The 20,773-nt window shown below is 45.0% G+C and overlaps 1 protein-coding gene across 2 annotated transcripts in view; it reads right to left on the reverse strand.

Moving 5' to 3' along the window:
- Positions 1-20,773, reverse strand: part of CCDC65 (coiled-coil domain containing 65) — a 154,520-nt gene that overhangs the window by 36,065 nt on the left and 97,682 nt on the right. The window contains exon 1 of one of the 2 annotated variants that reach the window (XM_044285959.1): positions 4,408-4,459. The exons of the other annotated variant lie outside the window; for it this stretch is intronic. The gene's annotated coding sequence lies outside the window, so the exon portion shown is untranslated. Of the gene's footprint in view, positions 1-4,407; positions 4,460-20,773 lie in introns of those variants that run through there. 2 annotated transcript variants of the gene reach the window in all.

Genomic DNA, 20,773 nt, shown 5'->3' on the forward strand with positions numbered 1-20,773 from the left:
CAGAGCTGAGGACATGGGACATTAGCTAGTAATGAGTCGGCAGGACGCAGTAAGACCTGCAAAGCGGGCAAAGTGTTCCTGGAGCGGCCCACCAATCCTCTGGGCACTGTAATAGGCTGCGGCCTGAGGGAGGACAGGAGAGGTGACCTGGAACGGGAGGGGATGTGGGGGGAATTTGCACCTTCATTTTGTATCCTCGGTTCCATTTTACTTGCTGGTTTATTTTAGGTCAGAATTGAGAATTGCTGAGCCGTGTGTATTTGAGACAAACAAAGTTAATTGCTTATTAGCTCTCAGAAGTATGTGTGCCTGGAGTTCTGGGAGTACAACTGGTACTAGGTATATATTTTTATATATATACTTGACTTGCAAGCATCAAAAAGAAGTTGTTATTATTAATCATGTGACGCTTACGTAAAATGACGATATCTGTGTTTGGCTTGAGTTCTAGAAAAAGGGTATAAATATTTTGTATCCGCCCAATAAAGATGAGAGAGATCATTCTGATACAACCTTGAGCCTGTGTCATTTATCTCTCCCGAGTATACTCGTCCTTTTAGCTGATTTGGACCCCAGCAGATCATAGAAGTAGGGGTTTTGCCCTAACAGATGGAAGGGGGCAACACATGGCTGCAGGACCTGACTACACACAGGAGAGCCTTGTAGTCTGTCACCAGGGCCGCCATCAGGGGGGTACAGCCAATACCCCAGTAAGGGGCCCAGACCCTGGGGGGGGCCCAGCCAGTTCCAAAAAAAAAAAAAAAATTTTTTTTTTTTTAATTTTTTTTTTTTTAATTTTTTTTTTTCCCCCCTCCCATTTGTCAGTGACTTGAGTTGAACTTTATTGCATCGCTAGAGGGGGGCAATTGATTATTCCTTGCTAGTGATGTCCAGTTCATGAACGAATCATTCATTTGAATCGATTCAGTTCACTGAACCGGAGGAGTCGATTCCTCTGACTGAGCGGATCCGAGTGAAACAGCTCAGTCTGACCCAGCACACAATAGCAGAGCCGCTGGCAGCAGGGAGGGGAGGGGCTGGGGAGGAGTGTAATCTGATCCTAGAGTGGAAGCTGCTTCTGCCAGTCCCTCCCCTCCCCGCCCACCAACCAATCGGAGCTGAGGCAGTGAGTCAGAGCACACAATAGCAGAGCCGCTGGCAGCAGGGAGGGGAGGGGCTCGGGAGGAGTGTAATCTGATCCTAGAGTGGAAGCTGCTTCTGCCAGCCCCTCCCCTCCCCGCCCACCAACCAATCGGAGCTGAGGCAGTGAGTCACAGCACACAATAGCAGAGCCGCTGGCAGCAGGGAGGGGAGGGACTCGGGAGGAGTGTAATCTGATCCTAGAGTGGAAGCTGCTGCTGCCAGCCCCTCCCCTCCCCGCCCACCAACCAATCGGAGCTGAGGAAAGGTAAGCACTAGCAGCTCTGAGTCTGAGTCACTGACACAAGTACAGGGAGTCTGAGAATCGAATGAGTCACAGGTTAAAATATTTTAAAGATCCGACTGCAAGCAGCGTTTTGGTGTCCGCCTCCAGAGCCAAACGGATGCATTCTGAACGGATCCTTATCCATTCTGAATGCATTGGGGCAAAACTGATCTGTTTGGGGCCGCTTGTGAGATCCCTGAAACAGATCCCACAGGCGGACCCAGAAACGGCAGGGTGACAGTAGCCTATGCCGCATACTGAGCTGAGCTATTTCAAAGGCTCCAAATTATTTATTTTCATATTGATCCTTATGTTGTCTACTTGGCTCGGCAGCTCTATGTTGTGTGGTCTTTGCAAAGCTGTTTTCTGGATTATCCCACAGGGCCAGGATCCACTTATTGTTATTAACCCCTCCCTTGCCAGCCCACCCAGCTCTATTTAGCTTTGTGTTCTGCTTTAGGCCATGAAGGGGTTAATTACGTGTTGGAGGGGGTGGGGTGTGTTATTGTGCATATTGTGTTTGGGATCCATTTAACAAGTTTGACCAGTTGGGTTTGAGAGTGGTTGAGTGTCATCCACAGATCCCCCATAAAAGTGTCATCCACAGATCCCCCATAACAGTGTTCGTCATCCACAGATCCCCCATAACAGTGTGTCATCCACAGATCCCCCATAACAGTGTGTCATCCACAGATCCCCCATAACAGTGTGTCATCCACAGATCTCCCATAACAGTGTGTCATCCACAGATCCCCCATAACAGTGTGTCATCCACAGATCCCCCATAACAGTGTGTCATCCACAGATCTCCCATAACAGTGTGTCATCCACAGATCCCCCATAACAGTGTTCGTCATCCACAGATCCCCCATAACAGTGTGTCATCCACAGATCCCCCATAACAGTGTGTCATCCACAGATCCCCCATAACAGTGTGTCATCCACAGATCTCCCATAACAGTGTGTCATCCACAGATCCCCCATAACAGTGTGTCATCCACAGATCCCCCATAACAGTGTGTCATCCACAGATCTCCCATAACAGTGTGTCATCCACAGATCCCCCATAACAGTGTTCGTCATCCACAGATCCCCCATAACAGTGTGTCATCCACAGATCTCCCATAACAGTGTGTCATCCACAGATCCCCCATAACAGTGTGTCATCCACAGATCCCCCATAACAGTGTTCGTCATCCACAGATCCCCCATAACAGTGTTCGTCATCCACAGATCCCCCATAACAGTGTGTCATCCACAGATCCCCCATAACAGTGTCATCCACAGATCCCCATAACAGTGTTCGTCATCCACAGATTCCTCATAACAGTGTCATCCACAGATCCCCCATAACAGTGTCATCCACAGATCCCCATAACAGTGTTCGTCATCCACAGATTCCTCATAACAGTGTCATCCACAGATCCCCCATAACAGTGTCATCCACAGATCCCCATAACAGTGTTCGTCATCCACAGATTCCTCATAACAGTGTCATCCACAGATCCCCCATAACAGTGTCATCCACAGATCCCCATAACAGTGTGTCATCCACAGATCCCTCATAACAGTGTCATCCACAGATTCCCCCCATAACAGTGTGTCATCCACAGATCCCCCATAACAGTGTGTCATCCACAGATCCCCCATAACAGTGTCATCCACAGATCCCCATAACAGTGTTCGTCATCCACAGATTCCTCATAACAGTGTCATCCACAGATCCCCCATAACAGTGTCATCCACAGATCCCCATAACAGTGTGTCATCCACAGATCCCTCATAACAGTGTCATCCACAGATTCCCCCCATAACAGTGTGTCATCCACAGATCCCCCATAACAGTGTGTCATCCACAGATTCCCCCCATAACAGTGCGCCATCCACAGATTCCCTCCATAACAGTGCGTCATCCACAGATTCCCCCCTTAACAGTGTGTCATCCACAGATTCCCCCATAACAGTAAGTCATCCACAGATTCCCCCCATAACAGTAAGTCCTCCACAGATTCCCCCCATAACAGTGCGTCATCCACAGATTCCCCCATAACAGTGTGTCATCCACCGATCCCCCCATAACACTGTAACAGTAAACCTTGTGCTTTTAAGGTGTTTTTTCTTAAATGTGCCAGGGGAAGATTGCTGGGGCAGATTAGAACAGGTAGTGCAGTTAGTGTTAGTGGAGGGTCCTGCTTAAAAGAGTCTACCTTGTCGTGGTAGCGGCTTCATATTATTTGGTCAAAAATTAATTCCTTACTGAAATCGCTGATTATCACTTTTTACTGTCTTTGTAGTTGTAAAAAAATAATGAAATTGGGGGTAGGTCCTTGGGGGTGGAGGGGAGGTGGAGTCAGGACGGATTCTGAAGGGTAGGAGGGGGGGCCCAGGCCTGGAGCTGTGTAAGGGGCCCCAAAATTTCTGATGGCAGCCCTGTCTGTCACCATGGAGACACATAGGATTGCATAGCAGCAGCGTACACAACATGATAGGACGCTTGTAATTAAGACTATTTGCGAAGCTGCTTCATTTGATTAAATGTGCATTAAGGAGGCTCCCACCAATCAGCATCATTAGGTGATAAATGCTAGATCTCCAGGGGTCTTGCTGCAGAGATCCCCACTGATCACCACCAGGAGAGTCTGCGGTTGCCCCCATTACTGCAGTGAGTGATTGATGTGTACATGCAGATGCCACCCTACCACAGTCATGAAGAAGCTAATGGGGGGCTCAGGACCCCTGTACTTTGGATCAGTTGGGCCCCTAACAATATAAAATTTAATTCAATTGTGTTAATAAAGGAGCCCCTAAACCGAGCTGATAAAAAAAAACACCCGATGTATACACCCCCCACACTAGGATCCCAGCAGAGGCTCACGTATCATATCTCCATACTTCAGCACAATTCTCCACGGTTATCAGCGCTGACTACATCCAACAATATGACACCCTGACACCCTGTTCCGTCCATTCTCCCCTCGTACCTGTCCCAAGCGCTTCTGCGAAGTTTCCTCCGTCTCCTAGCAACAAGGTATTCTCTCCACGGAGGGGGCGGAGAACACGTGGGGGCGGAGACTGCAGGGAGAAGCCGCTAGAGTTACGTCACGTGGTGCTCCAGGTTTTGTTTATCACGTGGTGTGAGGACGGCGGTGACGTAATGCCGGTGACGCTGCGTGCAGTACCTCCCCCTGCAGGCAGGTCGCGGTGAGAGTCTCCGGTGAATTCTTTGCTCTCTGGGCGCTGTGTCTGCGCAGATGTTATTTTTATATATAGGCTCAGTCCCATTACACGTCAGCGGCGGCTTTCCTGGATATTTCATGACTGTCATGAATATGTGTAGCGGAAATTATTTGCTGGACCAAATGCTGGCCTTGCGTGCTAATCTACCTGACCATGCAGTTACATGACCGCATGGACGTGATGTCATAGGAGCTGTATATGACGTCATCAAGAAGGGTGCAGGAAGATGGAACAGGAACAAAAGCCTTTGCTGTGCACAGCTTGGTGGTTACTGTTTTATGTGAGGCAATAAGCGTATGGTTACCGTTCCTCAATGAGGGCTTCCACTTTCACACTGGAGTTTTGGATTCAGTTTGGGAGATCCGTTCAGGGATCTCACAAGCGGTCCAAAACGGATCAGTTTTGCCCTAAAAGGATCCGCTCAGTTTGCATCAGTTCCGTCTCCGTTCCACTTTGCAGACGGACACCAAAACGCTGCTGGCACACAATGTAAGTCAATGGGGACGGATCCGTTTTCTATGATGCAATCTGGCACAATAGAAAATGGATCCGTCCATTGACTTTCAATGCTGTTCAAGACGGATCCGTTTGGCCAATGTTAAAGTTAATACAAACAGATCTGTTCTGAACGGATGCAGACGGTTGTATTATCGGTGCGGATCCGTCTATGCAGATCCATGACGGATCCGCACCAAACGTGAGTGTGAAAGTGGCACACTTAGTGGCAAAGGTTTAAACACGAACACTGGGTGTCATTTATTTCCAGTGCTATGACCGCTTTTGGCGTAAAAAAAAAAATCACAAAACCCCGTTTTGTGACTTTTTAAATACCCGTGCATGGGTGTTTTCGCACTGTGCTCGCCACTTGGGAGTGACGCGGACCGGGAAATCTGGTCCAACACATTTACAATTTTTTTCCACATAAAAGCAGAAAGAAAACTACTGTCGGGGACTTCAGTAGTATTTACTTCAGGCCCACGGACAGCTGGCGGCACACCTAGTTTATGACCAGGCTTGAGCCTCATAAATTATGCGCTTTTTGTGTCAGTGCAGGGGGAATGAAAGATTGGTGTAAACTGCCGGTCTTTGTAAATGACCCCCACTGTCTTTATAAAGGACAACAGGTCTTCTCTCTGTGCAGGCTGCTCAAGACGCCCCGAGGAAGCCGTGAAATGGGGGGGGGGGGGGGCTTGTCTGAGGTTTTTTTTTAACAGCTGGTTAATTCAACCTCTGTATAGTGTATTACATAGTGAGGGCGTCAGATTGCAGACAAATCACAGATCAGAACTAATAGTAGCAGGGGAGGACTGGGAACTGAAAGTGGCCCTGGAAAAAAAAGACAGAAAGTGGCCACATGTAGATGGGTCCAAATTGAAGGTGCAATACTGTAGTGCAGCACAAAATACTTCCACCTGCATCAAAGTATCCTGAAGGAGGTGATAGAGTTCAGCCCAGGAGGGAACCTGTGGCCGCAGGCCAGGTAAATATGTGGTGCTCCTAGCATTAATAAATGCTGAGAGTATCAGAATGTTACGTACACGGCCATGAAGAGGGCTCGGGTGGCCCACAGGGGGTCTATGGCCAGTCTGCCTCTGAATGGGAGATGCTGATAGTGTGGTGGACACACAGAGATCAGTTAGGTGACATTATATACTGTTTTCATTGACTGTCCATATTGTGACACAGTTGGATAGTAAAGGCCAGGATAGGAGGTGTATCAGCTGCTGTGGGGGCCCCACCACCAGAGAGTGACCACTATGGATGATGGAATGGGAGCATGAAAAATTGAATGCAGATCACTGGGAAACCAAGGAAATGTCATTTTTTTTTTCTTTTGATGCCAACACAAATGATTTGTTTTACAGTATTAACTGTGAGCAACAACCCCTCTCCCACCCCCGAACCTTGAGGAGGAAAAATAAAATAAACTTTTTCCAGTATAACAACTTACTTATCTGTTGTCATGATGGCATTTCTTAATCCAATTAGTCCATATATCTAATATATAAAGCTGAGTGTATGTCCGCTAAAGGAATCCGCACCGTCGCATTTACAATCACGAAATTTAGCACACAGGTACATCAGGTGTCCGGGAAGGATTTAGACCGGGTCGCAGCTCTCTAGCAAGCACTTTCCTGAGATATTCCCCAAAAAATGCAAATACGGCACATCACATGACCTACACTAGCCAATAGAAGCCTGCAGGTGTTTCTCTTCATATCCTAACTGCCATACCCATGGTCACATGTCCCTTATCAGCCAATAGAAACCCTTATGCCCTTAGTCTCCACATAAACACAGTTTTACACCAGGTTTCCATAAAAACCTATTTTTTTTTTTGGGACTTCAACTTTTGGGGGTCTGATCCACTTTACAATGCATCAGAATACTTCTGTACACACTGTAATACACTTACAGCCTGGATCTCACAGGCTGTCACGGAAGGCAGCCACGATGCCTAAGGAAGGCATCGGGCCCCCATCACAGGAGCGCAGGGACCCGATGGCCACCCCGCACTAGGCACGATCACGCACGTGCTGCGGTCAGCGCTGACTGCGGCAGTGCGAGGAATAATGCGCTGGCAGTTTTTTTTTTCACCGATGCCGGCGCATACAGCAGGGGTCCGGCTATCAGTGACTGTCGGACCCCTGACGCTGATCAGGCGGGCGAAGCTCCTGCACGCCCAATCAGCCCACCATCCATGTACGAAGCTGGTCCTTAAGGGGTTTAAGCTACCCTGCAGCAGTGAAGAAATAAAGTTTTACAAAAAAAATTAAAAGTTTTAAGTAAAAAATAAAAAAGCGGCCTTTTCCCAATTTAAAGTAAAAAAAAAAATTGGGAAAAAGAAAAGTAGGCATATTAGGTATTGCCGTGTCCGTATCGACCGGCTCTATAAAAATATCACATGACCTAACCCCACAGATGAACACCATAAAAAAAATTGTCTCCCAAAGTAGTGCCAATCTAACCGTCACCTCATCCCTCAAAAAATCTCAGATGATGGAGACACTAAAACATTATTTTTTTTGTTTCAAAAATGCTTTTATTGTGTTAAATAAATAAAAAAAGACATTAGGTATCGCCGCATCCATAACAACCTGCTCTAAAAAAATATCACATGACCTAACCCCTCAGATGAACAAACAACAACAAAAAAAAAGCAATTTTTTGTCACCTTACATCACAAAAAGTGTAATAGCAAGCGATCAAAAACGGATATGCACCCCAAAATAGTGCCAATCAAACCGTCATCTCACCCCGCAAAAATGATGCCCTACCTAAGACAATCTCCCAAAAAATACAAATAAACTATGGCTCTCAGACTATGGAGATACTAAAACGATTTCTTTTTATTTAAAAAATGATATTGTGTAAAACATAAATAAAAAAGTATACATATTAGGCATTTCCACGTCCATAACGACCTGCTCTATAAAAATATCACATGACCTAACCCCTCAGGTGAACACCGTTAATTTTTTTTTATAAGAACAGTCAAAAAAGCTATTTTTTGTCACCTTTCATCACAAAAAGTGTAATACCAAGCAATAAAAAAGTCATATGCACTCCAAAATAGTACTAATCAAACTGTCATCTCATACCAAAAAAAATGAGCCTCTACATAAGACAGTCGCCCAAAAAATAAAAAAAACCTATGGCTTTCAGAATATGGAGACATTAAAAAAAAACATTTTGTTCAAAAATGCTTTATTATGTAAAACAGAAACAAACAAGTAGTCATATTGTTGTGTCCGTAACAACCTGCTCTATAAAAATACCACATGATCTAACCTGTCAGATAAACATTGTAAATAACAAAAAATAAAAACGGTGTCAAAACAGCTGTTTCTTGTTACCTTGCCCCACAAAAAGTGTAATATAGAGCAACCAAAAATCATATGTACCCTAAAATAGTACCAACAAAACTGCAACCTTCGGCCTCATGCACACGACCGTTTTTTTATTTCGTGTCCGTTGTGCTGTTTTTCATGATTTTCTGCGGACCCATTGACTTTTAATGGGTCCGTTGAAAACTCGGCTAATGCTCCGTTTGTCATCCGCGTCTGTGATCCAGTCCGTCAAAAAATATAACCTGTCCTATTATTTTTGCGGAAAACGGTTTGCAGACCCATTCAAGTCAATGGGACCGCTAAAAAAACACGGAGGCACACAAGATTGTCATCCGCGTCTGGGTTTTTTTCCCTATCATTTGCATGGCAAACCTGTCTTAGATTTTCTTTTACTTTCCTTCATGTCTGGTGATCCTCCAAAAATAAAGGAAGACACACGGAACACAACAACGGTCGTGTGCATGAGGCCTTATCCTGTAGTTTCCAAACTGGGGTCATTTTTTGGGAGTTTCTACTTTAGTGGTGCATCAGGGGGTCTTCAAATGTGACATGGCATTATCCCATTGAAATCTGCCCTCCAAAATACATATGACGCTCCTTTCCTTCTGTGCACTGCCGTGTGCCTGTACAGCAGTTCACGACCACGTATGGGGTGTTTCTGTAAACTACAGAACCAGGGCAATAAATATTGGGTTTTGTTTGGCTGTTAACCCTTGCTTTCTTAGTGGAAAAAAATGGATTAAAATGGAAAATCTGCCAAAAAGTGAAAATCAGAAATTTCATCTACATTTTCTTTTAATTCTTGTGGAACACCTAAAGCAGGGGTGGCCAACCCGTGGCTTTTGAGCTGCATGCGGCTCTTTGCTTCTTCAGGCTGGGTTCACACCTGAGCGTTTTACAGCGCGTTCCTACGCGCTGTAAAACGCTCAACAAGGAGAAACCAATGATTCCCTATGGGAATGGTTCACACTTGGGCGTTTTACAGCGCGTACGATCGCGCTGTAAAACGCCCGACGCTCCAAAAAGTACATGAGCGACTTTTGGGGCGTTTGTGGCCATAGGACACTGTAGTGAATCACACAAACGCGCGTCAAACGCGCGTTTACTATTACAAAAACGCGCGTTTGCGCAACGCTCAAGTGTGAACCCAGCCTCAAGTGCGGCTGTAACTGTGGAGCCGGGAAGCAGTCAAGCGGCACACTCTCTACCCCATGCTCCAATCTCTTTTCCTGATCGGGCACTGTTGCTACTTTGCAGCTCCAGCTCACTCTCCACTACGTTCTGATGCACAAAGTGTGAGAACGTAGTACGTGGAGACAGGGACTATGACCTGACATTGTGCTCATCAGGTCACAGTGGAGAGCAGGAGCCCAGTGCCTGATCAGGAGAGGGAAGAATTTTTTTTTAAATTATAGAACTGAGCATGGGGCTCTGATCTAAGCATGGGAGGTTCTGATCTGAGGATGGGGGGGGGGGGGGGTCGGGTCCTGATCTGGGCAATGGGGGTCAGATCTGATAAGGGGGGAGATTTGAGCATGTGGGCAGATCTGAGCATGGGGGCTCTTGTTTGAGCATGGGTTGGTCAGGTCTGAACATAGAGGGTCAGAGCTGAGAAGGGGGGGGGGGGGTCTGACCACTGAGGGTCTGACACTGGGAGTCTGATTTGTGTTGTCTGATCCGAGCATTGGGGGTCTTATTTGGAGGTCTGACGAGGTAGGGGGGATCTTATTTTAGGTCAGATGAGGATTGAGGATCTGATTTAGGAGTCTGATCTGAGGTCTGATGAAAAATATATTTTTTTTCTTTTATTCTCTGCTAATGAAAAATAAGAAAAAAATATTTTTATCAGACCAGATCAGATGAAAAATATATTTTTTTTCTCTTATTTTTCTTTGTTAAAACCTAGGTGCATCTTGTAGGACAAAAAATACGGTGACTCGTGTAAATGTATAGCTTGTGGCTCCTGGTAGTCATATGTTGTTGTTTTTTTGGGCTCTTTGTGTCTCTAAGGTTGGCCACCCCTGACGTAAAGGGTTAAGAAAGTTTGTAAAATCATTTTTTTGTACCTTGAGCGGTGTAGTTTCTATAATGGGGCCATTTATGGGTGGTTTCTATTATGTAAGCCTCACAAAGTGACCAGACCTGAACTGGTCCTTAAAAAGTGGGTTTGGAAATTCTCGGTAAAATTTCAAGATCCGTTTCTACACTTCTAAGCCTTCTAACGTCACAAAAAAAGATAATGTCATTTACAAAATGATCCAAACATGAAGCAGATATATGAGAAATGTAAAGTAATAACTATTTTAGGAGGTATCACTATCTGTTTTAAAAGCAGAGAAATTGAAATTTTGAAAATAGCAAATTTTTCCCAATTTTTGGTAAATTTGGTATTTTTTTATAAATAAAAATTAAATATTTTGACTCAAATTTACCATTGTCATGAAGTACAATATGTGACGAGAAAACAGTCTCGTAAAAGTGTTTTAAAGTTATCACCACATAAAGTGACACATGTCAGATTTGCAAAAAAATAGCCTGGTCCTTAAGGTGAAAAATGGCAGGGGAGGGTGTAGGCAGACAGCAGGAATTGTATTGGAGGGAGTGTGTATCTCGCCCAGAAAGTTAAGCTGGCCGAGATATTAAAAGCCGGATAATGTTGTTTTGTTCAGCAGCCTAGTTGCTGAACTGTTGGTAAATGGTAAAATCAGGGCTGGCTTGGTTGGAGTGGGGAATAGGTGGTGGTGGGATTCACCACTCCATTACAGAGAGTGGGGAAGACTCAGCCTGTTCAGCTGAGGAAAGTGTCCCTTATTAAAGGTGCATAAAAGTCTGAGGGAACCAGCAGTGTCTCTCTGCAAACAACCCAGCTGAGAGACACCAGCGGTCTACAGGCTGGTAACAGAGCCGAGAGTGACCATACCCATTATACCAGCGGAGCCAGGTGAATGCGTTTTGCTGTTACTTCTGTTTAGCCGAACCAGGCAAATGTGTTTTTGGTTTGTTTATTTCTGTTATCTTGCTGAACCCTGTGGAGTTGAAATAAATCTCTACATTACTGCATTGGGACTGTTGCGCCTGTCTACCCCGCTTCAGAACATTACAAGGGGTTAAAGAGTCAGGGCACTGTGGATGACACTGTTAAGGGAGAAGAGTTCTGTGGAGGTCACAGTTCAGGGGGCAGGTAGGGTGGCCATTCAGGCCACCCTCAATAGATGGACTTAAAAAGAAAAAATGCCCCCAGGCCCTGCTAAGCCACGCCTGATCCAGTTAGGTCATGCCCCATCTACAGCCGACAGGTATTGAAAAAAATGAAGGTAAAAATCAACTTCTGTCAGCTGGGAGGGTGGGTGACTTCTTCCCTGCAGCTCACGCTCAGACAGCACAGTGCTGCTCTCTGAGCTGTTCAAAAGGACATCCCTGTGTCCGACCAGGCCCTGCGCTGGATGGAGGATAGGGAGTCTGAAAGCCGGACAGTCCAGCTTAAAACCAGACTTCTGGCCACCCTAGGGGCAGGCTGCTGTGGAGGTCACAGTTAAGGGGACGGTCCGCTATGGAGATTAGTGTTAAGGGGCGGATTGCTGTAGAGGTCACTGTTAAGGGGGCTGGGTGTTTTGGAGGTCACATTTTAAAGGGGGCGGTTAGACAGTCGCAAGGAAGGCGGGCTGGGCACTGTAAGAGGGGCGGTACTGGGCTCACTAAGGGGAACAAAACGCCCCTCTGGGCACCTTCAGGGCTAATTTGCATAACCATAAAAGTCGTTTTTTACATAAACTACTGGACGGATTACAAGATAGAAGAGCACAGCCTATTCAAGGTAAGCTGTGCTACATGACTGCTTTAAAATCCGATTTTGGGTTAGGGGAGGTGACAGAATCCCTTTAACCACTTCAGCCCCGCTAGCTAAAACCCCCTTCATGACCAGGCCACTTTTTACACTTCTGCACTACACTACTTTCACCGTTTATCGCTCGGTCATGCAACTTACCACCCAAATGAATTTTACCTCCTTTTCTTCTCACTAATAGAGCTTTCATTTGGTGGTATTTCATTGCTGCTGACATTTTTAGTGAGTGGGTTATTGTGGAAATCACTGTTAACGAGACGGGGTACTATGGAGGTCACTAATAAAGGGGCAGCTGCTGTGGAGGTCATTGTTAAAGGGGAGGGCGCTGTGGATGTTACTGTTAAGGGGGCACGCTGCTGTGGAGGTCACTCTTAAAGGGGCAGGGTACTGTAGATGTCACTGTTATAGTGGATACTGTTAATATCTTTTAACAACACACAAACATTAAATTAAATAGATACCCATGCAAAGCCCGGTCCTTCTGCTAGTTACAAATATTTCCCAGATTGTTTCATGTTGTTATACAAACTGGATTCCAAAAAAGTTGGGACACTAAACAAATTGTGAATAAAAACTGAATGCAATGATGTGGAGATGGAAAATGTCAATATTTTATTTGTAATAGAACGTAGATGACAGATCAAACGTTTAATCCAATTACTTCAGCCCCGCTAGCTAAAACCCCCTTCATGACCAGGCCACTTTTTACACTTCTGCACTACACTACTTTCACCGTTTATCGCTCGGTCATGCAACTTACCACCCAAATGAATTTTACCTCCTTTTCTTCTCACTAATAGAGCTTTCATTTGGTGGTATTTCATTGCTGCTGACATTTTTACTTTTTTTGTTATTAATCATAATGTAACGATTTTTTTGCAAAAAAAAATGACATTTTTCACTTTCAGCTGTAAAATTTTGCAAAAAAAATGACATCCATATATACATTTTTCGCAAAATTAATAGTTCTACATGTCTTTGATAAAAAAAAAATGTTTGGGCAAAAAAAAAAATGGTTTGGGTAAAAGTTATAGCGTTTACAAACTATGGTACAAAAATGTGAATTTCCGCTTTTTGAAGCAGCTCTGACTTTCTGAGCACCTGTCATGTTTCCTGAGGTTCTACAATGCCCAAACAGTAGAAAACCCCCACAAATGACCCCATTTCGGAAAGTAGGCACCCTAAGGTATTTGCTGATGGGCATAGTGAGTTCATAGAACTTTTTATTTTTTGTCACAAGTTAGTGGAAAATTATGATTTTTATTTTATTTTTATTTTTTCTTACAAAGTGTCATATTCCACTAACTTGCGACAAAAAATAAAAAATTCTAGGAACTCGCCATGCCCCTCACAGAATACCTTGGGGTGTCTTCTTTCCAAAATGGGGTCACTTGTGGCGTAGTTATACTGCCCTGGCAATTTAGGGGCCCAAATGTGTGAGAAGAACTTTGCAATCAAAATGTGTAAAAAATGGCCTGCGAAATCCGAAAGGTGCACTTTGGAATATGTGCCCCTTTGCCCACCTTGGCTGCAAAAAAGTGTCACACATCTGGTATCGCTGTACTCAGGAGAAGTTGGGGAATGTGTTTTGGGGTGTCATTTTACATATAACCATGCTGGGTGAGAGAAATATCTTGGCAAAAGACAACTTTTCCAATTTTTTTATACAAAGTTGGCATTTGACCAAGATATTTTTCTCACCCAGCATGGGTATATGTAAAATGACACCCCAAAACACATTCCCCAACTTCTCCTGAGTACGGCGATACCACATGTGTGACACTTTTTTGCAGCCAAGGTGGGCAAAGGGGCACATATTCCAAAGTGCACGTTTCGGATTTCGCAGGCCATTTTTTACACATTTTGATTGCAAAGTACTTCTCACACATTTGGGCCCCTAAATTGCAAGGGCAGTATAACTACGCCACAAGTGACCCCATTTTGGAAAGAAGACACCCCAAGGTATTCCGTGAGGGGCATGGAGAGTTCCTAGAATTTTTTATTTTTTGTCGCAAGTTAGTGGAATATGAGACTTTGTAAGGAAAAAAGGAAAAAAAAAAGAAAAATCATCATTTTCCGCTAACTTGTGACAAAAAATAAAAAATTCTAGGAACTCGCCGTGCCCCTCACGGAATACCTTGGGGTGTCTTCTTTCCAAAATGGGGTCACTCGTGGCGTAGTTATACTGCCCTGGCAATTTAGGGGCCCAAATGTGTGAGAAGTACCTTGCAATCAAAATGTGTAAAAAATGGCCTGTGAAATCCGAAAGGTGCACTTTGGAATGTGTGCCCCTTTGCCCACCCTGGCTGCAAAAAAGTGTCACACATCTGGTATCGCCGTACTCAGGAGAAGTTGGGGAATGTGTTTTGGGGTGTCATTTTACATATACCCATGCTGGGTGAGAGAAATATCTTGGCAAAAGACAACTTTTCCCATTTATTTATACAAAGTTGGCATTTGACCAAGATATTTCTCTCACCCAGCATGGGTATATGTAAAATGACACCCCAAAACACATTCCCCAACTTCTCCTGAGTACGGCGATACCAGATGTGTGACACTTTTTTGCAGCCTAGATGCGCAAAGGTGCCCAAATTCCTTTTAGGAGGGCATTTTTAGACATTTGGATCCCAGACTTCTTCTCACACTTTCGGGCCCCTAAAAAGCCAGGGCAGTATAAATACCCCACATGTGACCCCACTTTGGAAAGAAGACACCCCAAGGTATTCAATGAGGGCCTGGCGAGTTCATAGAATTTTTTATTTTTTTTGCATAAGTTAGCGGAAATTGTTTTTTTTTTTTTTTTTTCTCACAAAGTCTCACTTAGGACAAAAATTTCAATCTTTCATGGACTCAATATGCCCCTCACGGAATACCTTGGGGTGTCTTCTTTCCGAAATGGGGTCACATGTGGGGTATTTATACTGCCCTGGCTTTTTAGGGGCCCTAAAGCGTGAGAAGAAGTCTGGAATATAAATGTCTAAAAATGTTTACGCATTTGGATTCCGTGAGGGGTATGGTGAGTTCATGTGAGATTTTATTTTTTGACACAAGTTAGTGGAATATGAGACTTTGTAAGAAAAAACAAACAAAAAAATATATATATTTCCGCTAACTGGGGCCAAAAAAATGTCTGGAGCCTTACAGGGGGGTGATCAATGACAGGGGGGTGATCACCCATATAGACTCCCTGATCACCTCCATCATTGATCACCCCCCTGTAAGGCTACATTCAGACATCCGCATGTGTTTTGCGGATCCGATCCATGTATCCATGGATCCGTAAAAATCATACGGACGTCTGAATGGAGCCTTACCAGGGGGGTGATCAATGACAGGGGGGTGATCAATGACAGGGTAGTGATCACCCATATAGACTCCCTGATCACCCCCCTGTCATTGATCACCCCCCTGGTAAGGCTCCATTCAGACGTCCGTATGATTTTTACGGATCCATGGATACATGGATCGGATCCGCAAAACACATGCGGATGTCTGAATGGAGCCCTACAGGGGGGTGATCAATGACAGGGGGTGATCAGGGATATATTGTTGATCACCCGCCTGTCATTGATCACCCCCCTGTAAGGCTCCATTCAGACGTCCGCATGTGTTTTGCGGATCCGATCCATGTATCCATGGATCCGTAAAAATCATACGGACGTCTGAATGGAGCCTTACAGGGGGTGATCAATGACAGGGGGGTGATCAATGACAGGGGGTGATCAGGGAATCTATATGGGTGATCACCCATCTGTCATTGATCACCCCCCTGTAAGGCTCCATTCAGACGTCCGTATGTGTTTTGCGGATCCGATCCATGTATCTGTGGATCCGTAAAAATCATACGGACGTCTGAACGGAGCCTGACAGGGGGGTGATCAATGACAGGGGGGGTGATCAGGGAGTTTATATGGGGTGATCAGGGGTTTATAAGGGGTTAATAAGTGACGGGGGGGGATGTAGTGTGGTGTTTGGTGCGACTTTACTGACCTACCTGTGTCGTCTGGTGGTCGATCCTAACAAAAGGGATCACCAGAGGACCAGGTAGCAGGTATATTAGACGCTGTTATCAAAACAGCGTCTAATATCCCTGTTAGGGGTTAAAAAAAAATCACATCTCCAGCCTGCCAGCGAGCGATCGCCGCTGGCAGGCTGGAGATCCACTCGCTTACCTTCTGTTCCTGTGAGCGCGCGCGCCTGCATGCGCGCGTTCACAGGAAATCTCGGGTATCGCGAGATGACGCGCCAATGCGTCCAGGAGGAGTAAATCAACCACCTCCCGGACGCGTCGGGAGGTGGTTAACCACCTCCCGACCGCCTAACGCACGGATGCGTCCGGAAGGTGGTTGATCTATTCCTCCTGGACGCATCCGTGCGTCATCTCGCGAGACGCGAGATTTCCTGTGAACGCGCGCACATAGGCGCGCGCGCTCACAGGAACGGAAGGTAAGCGAGTGGATCTCCAGCCTGCCAGCGGCGATCGCTCGCTGGCAGGCTGGAGATGTGATTTTTTTTAACCCCTAACAGGTATATTAGACGCTGTTTTGATAACAGCGTTTAATATACCTGCTACCTGGTCCTCTGGTGGTCCCTTTTGTTTGGATCGACCACCAGAGGACACAGGCAGCTCTGTAAAGTACCACAAAACACTACACTACACTACACCCACCCGTCACTTATTAACCCTTTATGAACCACTGATCACCCCATATAGACTCCCTGATCACCCCCCTGTCATTGATCACCCCCCTGTCATTGATCACCCCCCTGTAACGCTCCATTCAGAGGTCCGTATGATTTTTACGGATCCACTGATACATAGATCGGATCCGCAAAACACATGCGGACCTCTGAGTGGAGCCTTACAGGGGGGTGATCAATGACAGAGGGGTGATCACCCATATAGACTCCCTGATCACCTCCGTCATTGATCACCCCCCTGGTAAGGCTCCATTCAGACGTCTGTATGATTTTTACGGATCCATGGATCGGATCTGCAAAACACATGCGGACGTCTGAATGGAGCCTTACAGGGGGGTGATCAATGACAAGGGGGTGATCACGCATATAGACTTCCTGATCACTTCCCTGTCATTGATCACCCCCCTGTCATTGATCACCCCCCTGTAAGGCTCCATTCAGACGTCCGTATGATTTTTACGGATCCACTGATACATGGATCGGATCCGCAAAACACATGCGGACCTCTGAATGGAGCCTTACAGGGGGGTGATCAATGACGGAGGTGATCAGGGAGTCTATTTGGGTGATCACCCCTCTGTCATTGATCACCCCCCTGTAAGGCTCCATTCAGAGGTCCGCATGTGTTTTGCGGATCCGATCCATGTATCAGTGGATCCGTAAAAATCATACGGACGTCTGAATGGAGCCTTACAGGGGGGTGATCAATGACAGGGAAGTGATCAGGAAGTCTATATGCGTGATCACCCCCTTGTCATTGATCACCCCCCTGTAAGGCTCCATTCAGAGGTCCGCATGTGTTTTGCGGATCCGATCCATGTATCAGTGGATCCGTAAAAATCATACGGACGTCTGAATGGAGCCTTACAGGGGGGGGATCAATGACAGGGGGGTGATCAATGACAGGGGGGGTAATCAATGAAAGGGGAGTTATCACCCCATATAGACTCCCTGATCACCCCCCTGTCATTGATCACCCCCTGTAAGGCTCCATTCAGACATTTTTTTGGGCCCAAGTTAGCGGAAATTTTTTGTTTGTTTTTGTTTTTTCTTACTAAGTCTCATATTCCACTAACTTGTGTCAAAAAATAAAATCTCACATGAACTCACCATACCCCTCACGGAATCCAAATGCGTAAAATTTTTTAGACATTTATATTCCAGACTTCTTCTCACGCTTTAGGGCCCTAAAATGCCAGGGCAGTGTAAATACCCCACATGTGACCCCATTTCGGAAAGAAGACACCCCAAGGTATTCCGTGAGGGGCATATTGAGTCCATGAAAGATTGACATTTTTGTCCCAAGTTAGCGGAAAGGGAGACTTTGTGAGAAAATACAAAAAAAAACTATTTCCGCTAACTTGTGCCAAAAAATTAAAAAATTCTAGGAACTCGCCATGCCCCTCACGGAATACCTTGGGGTGTCTTCTTTCCAAAATGGGGTCACATGTGGGGTATTTATACTGCCCTGGCTTTTTAGGTGCCCGAAAGTGTGAGAAGAAGTCTGGGATCCAAATGTCTAAAAATGCCCTCCTAAAAGGAATTTGGGCACCTTTGCGCATCTAGGCTGCAAAAAAGTGTCACACATGTGGTATCGCCATACTCAGGAGAAGTTGGGGAATGTGTTTTGGGGTGTCATTTTACATATACCCATGCTGGGTGAGAAAAATATTTTGGTCAAATGCCAACTTTGTGGAAAAGTTGTCTTTTGCCAAGATATTTCTCTCACCCAGCATGGTTATATGTAAAATGACACCCCAAAACACATTGCCCAACTTCTCCTGAGTACGGCGATACCAGATGTGTGACACTTTTTTGCAGCCTAGGTGGGCAAAGGGATCCACATTCCAAAGTGCACCTTTCGGATTTCACTGGTCATTTTTTACAGATTTCGATTGCAAACTACTTCTCACACATATGGGCCCCTAAATTGCCAGGGCAGTATAACTACGCCACAAGTGACCCCATTTTGGAAAGAAGACACCCCAAGGTATTCTGTGAGGGGCATGGCGAGTTCCTAGAATTTTTTATTTTTTGTCGCAAGTTAGTGGAATATGACACTTTGTAAGAAAAAATAAAAATAAAATAAAAATCATAATTTTCCGCTAACTTGTGACAAAAAATAAAAAGTTCTATGAACTCACTATGCCCATCAGCAAATACCTTAGGGTGCCTACTTTCCGAAATGGGGTCATTTGTGGGGGTTTTCTACTGTTTGGGCATTGTAGAACCTCAGGAAACATGACAGGTGCTCAGAAAGTCAGAGCTGCTTCAAAAAGCGGAAATTCACATTTTTGTACCATAGTTTGTAAACGCTATAACTTTTACCCAAACCATTTTTTTTTTTGCCCAAACATTTTTTTTTTTATCAAAGACATGTAGAACTATTAATTTTGCGAAAAATGTATATATGGATGTCATTTTTTTTGCAAAATTTTACAGCTGAAAGTGAAAAATGTCATTTTTTTTTGCAAAAAAATCGTTACATTATGATTAATAACAAAAAAAGTAAAAATGTCAGCAGCAATGAAATACCACCAAATGAAAGCTCTATTAGTGAGAAGAAAAGGAGGTAAAATTCATTTGGGTGGTAAGTTGCATGACCGAGCGATAAACGGTGAAAGTAGTGTAGTGCAGAAGTGTAAAAAGTGGCCTGGTCATGAAGGGGGTTTTAGCTAGCGGGGCTGAAGTAATTGGATTAAACGTTTGATCTGTCATCTACGTTCTATTACAAATAAAATATTGACATTTTCCATCTCCACATCATTGCATTCAGTTTTTATTCACAATTTGTTTAGTGTCCCAACTTTTTTGGAATCCACTTTGTATAACAACATGAAACAATCTGGGAAATATTTGTAACTAGCAGAAGGACCGGGCTTTGCATGGGTATCTATTTAATTTAATGTTTGTGTGTTGTTAAAAGATATTAACAGTATCCACTATAACAGTGACATCTACAGTACCCTGCCCCTTTAAGAGTGACCTCCACAGCAGCGTGCCCCCTTAACAGTAACATCCACAGCGCCCTCCCCTTTAACAATGACCTCCACAGCAGCTGCCCCTTTATTAGTGACCTCCATAGTACCCCGTCTCGTTAACAGTGATTTCCACAATAACCCACTCCCTTAACAGTGACCTCTACAGAGCTGTTCCAACAAGTAGCAATAAGAGGCTGGAAAAAGTAAATTTGAGCATAACGAAGATCTGGAAGACCAATTAACACTAATTAGGTCAATTGGCAACATGATTGGGTATAAAAAGAGCTTCTCAGAGTGGCAGTGTCTCTCAGAAGCCAAGATGGGTAGAGGATCACCAATTCCCACAATGTTGCACAAAAAGATAGTGGTGCAATATCAGAAAGGTGTTACCCAGCGAAAAATTGCAAAGACTTTGCATCTATCATCATCAACTGTGCATAACATCATCCGAAGATTCTGAGAATCTGGAACAATCTCTGTGCGTAAGGGTCAAGGCCGTAAAACCATACTGGATGCCCGTGATCTCCGGGCCCTTAAACGACACTGCACCACAAACAGGAATGCTACTGTAAAGGAAATCACAGAATGGGCTCAGGAATACTTCCAGAAACCATTGTCAGTGAACACAATCCACCGTGCCATCCGCCGTTGCCAGCTGAAACTCTACAGTGCAAAGAAGAAGCCATTTCTAAGCAAGATCCACAAGCTCAGGCGTTTTCACTGGGCCAGG

Source organism: Bufo gargarizans, chromosome 3 (genome assembly GCF_014858855.1).
Source record: "Bufo gargarizans isolate SCDJY-AF-19 chromosome 3, ASM1485885v1, whole genome shotgun sequence".
In the NCBI taxonomy this organism is placed as follows: Eukaryota; Metazoa; Chordata; class Amphibia; order Anura; family Bufonidae; genus Bufo; species Bufo gargarizans.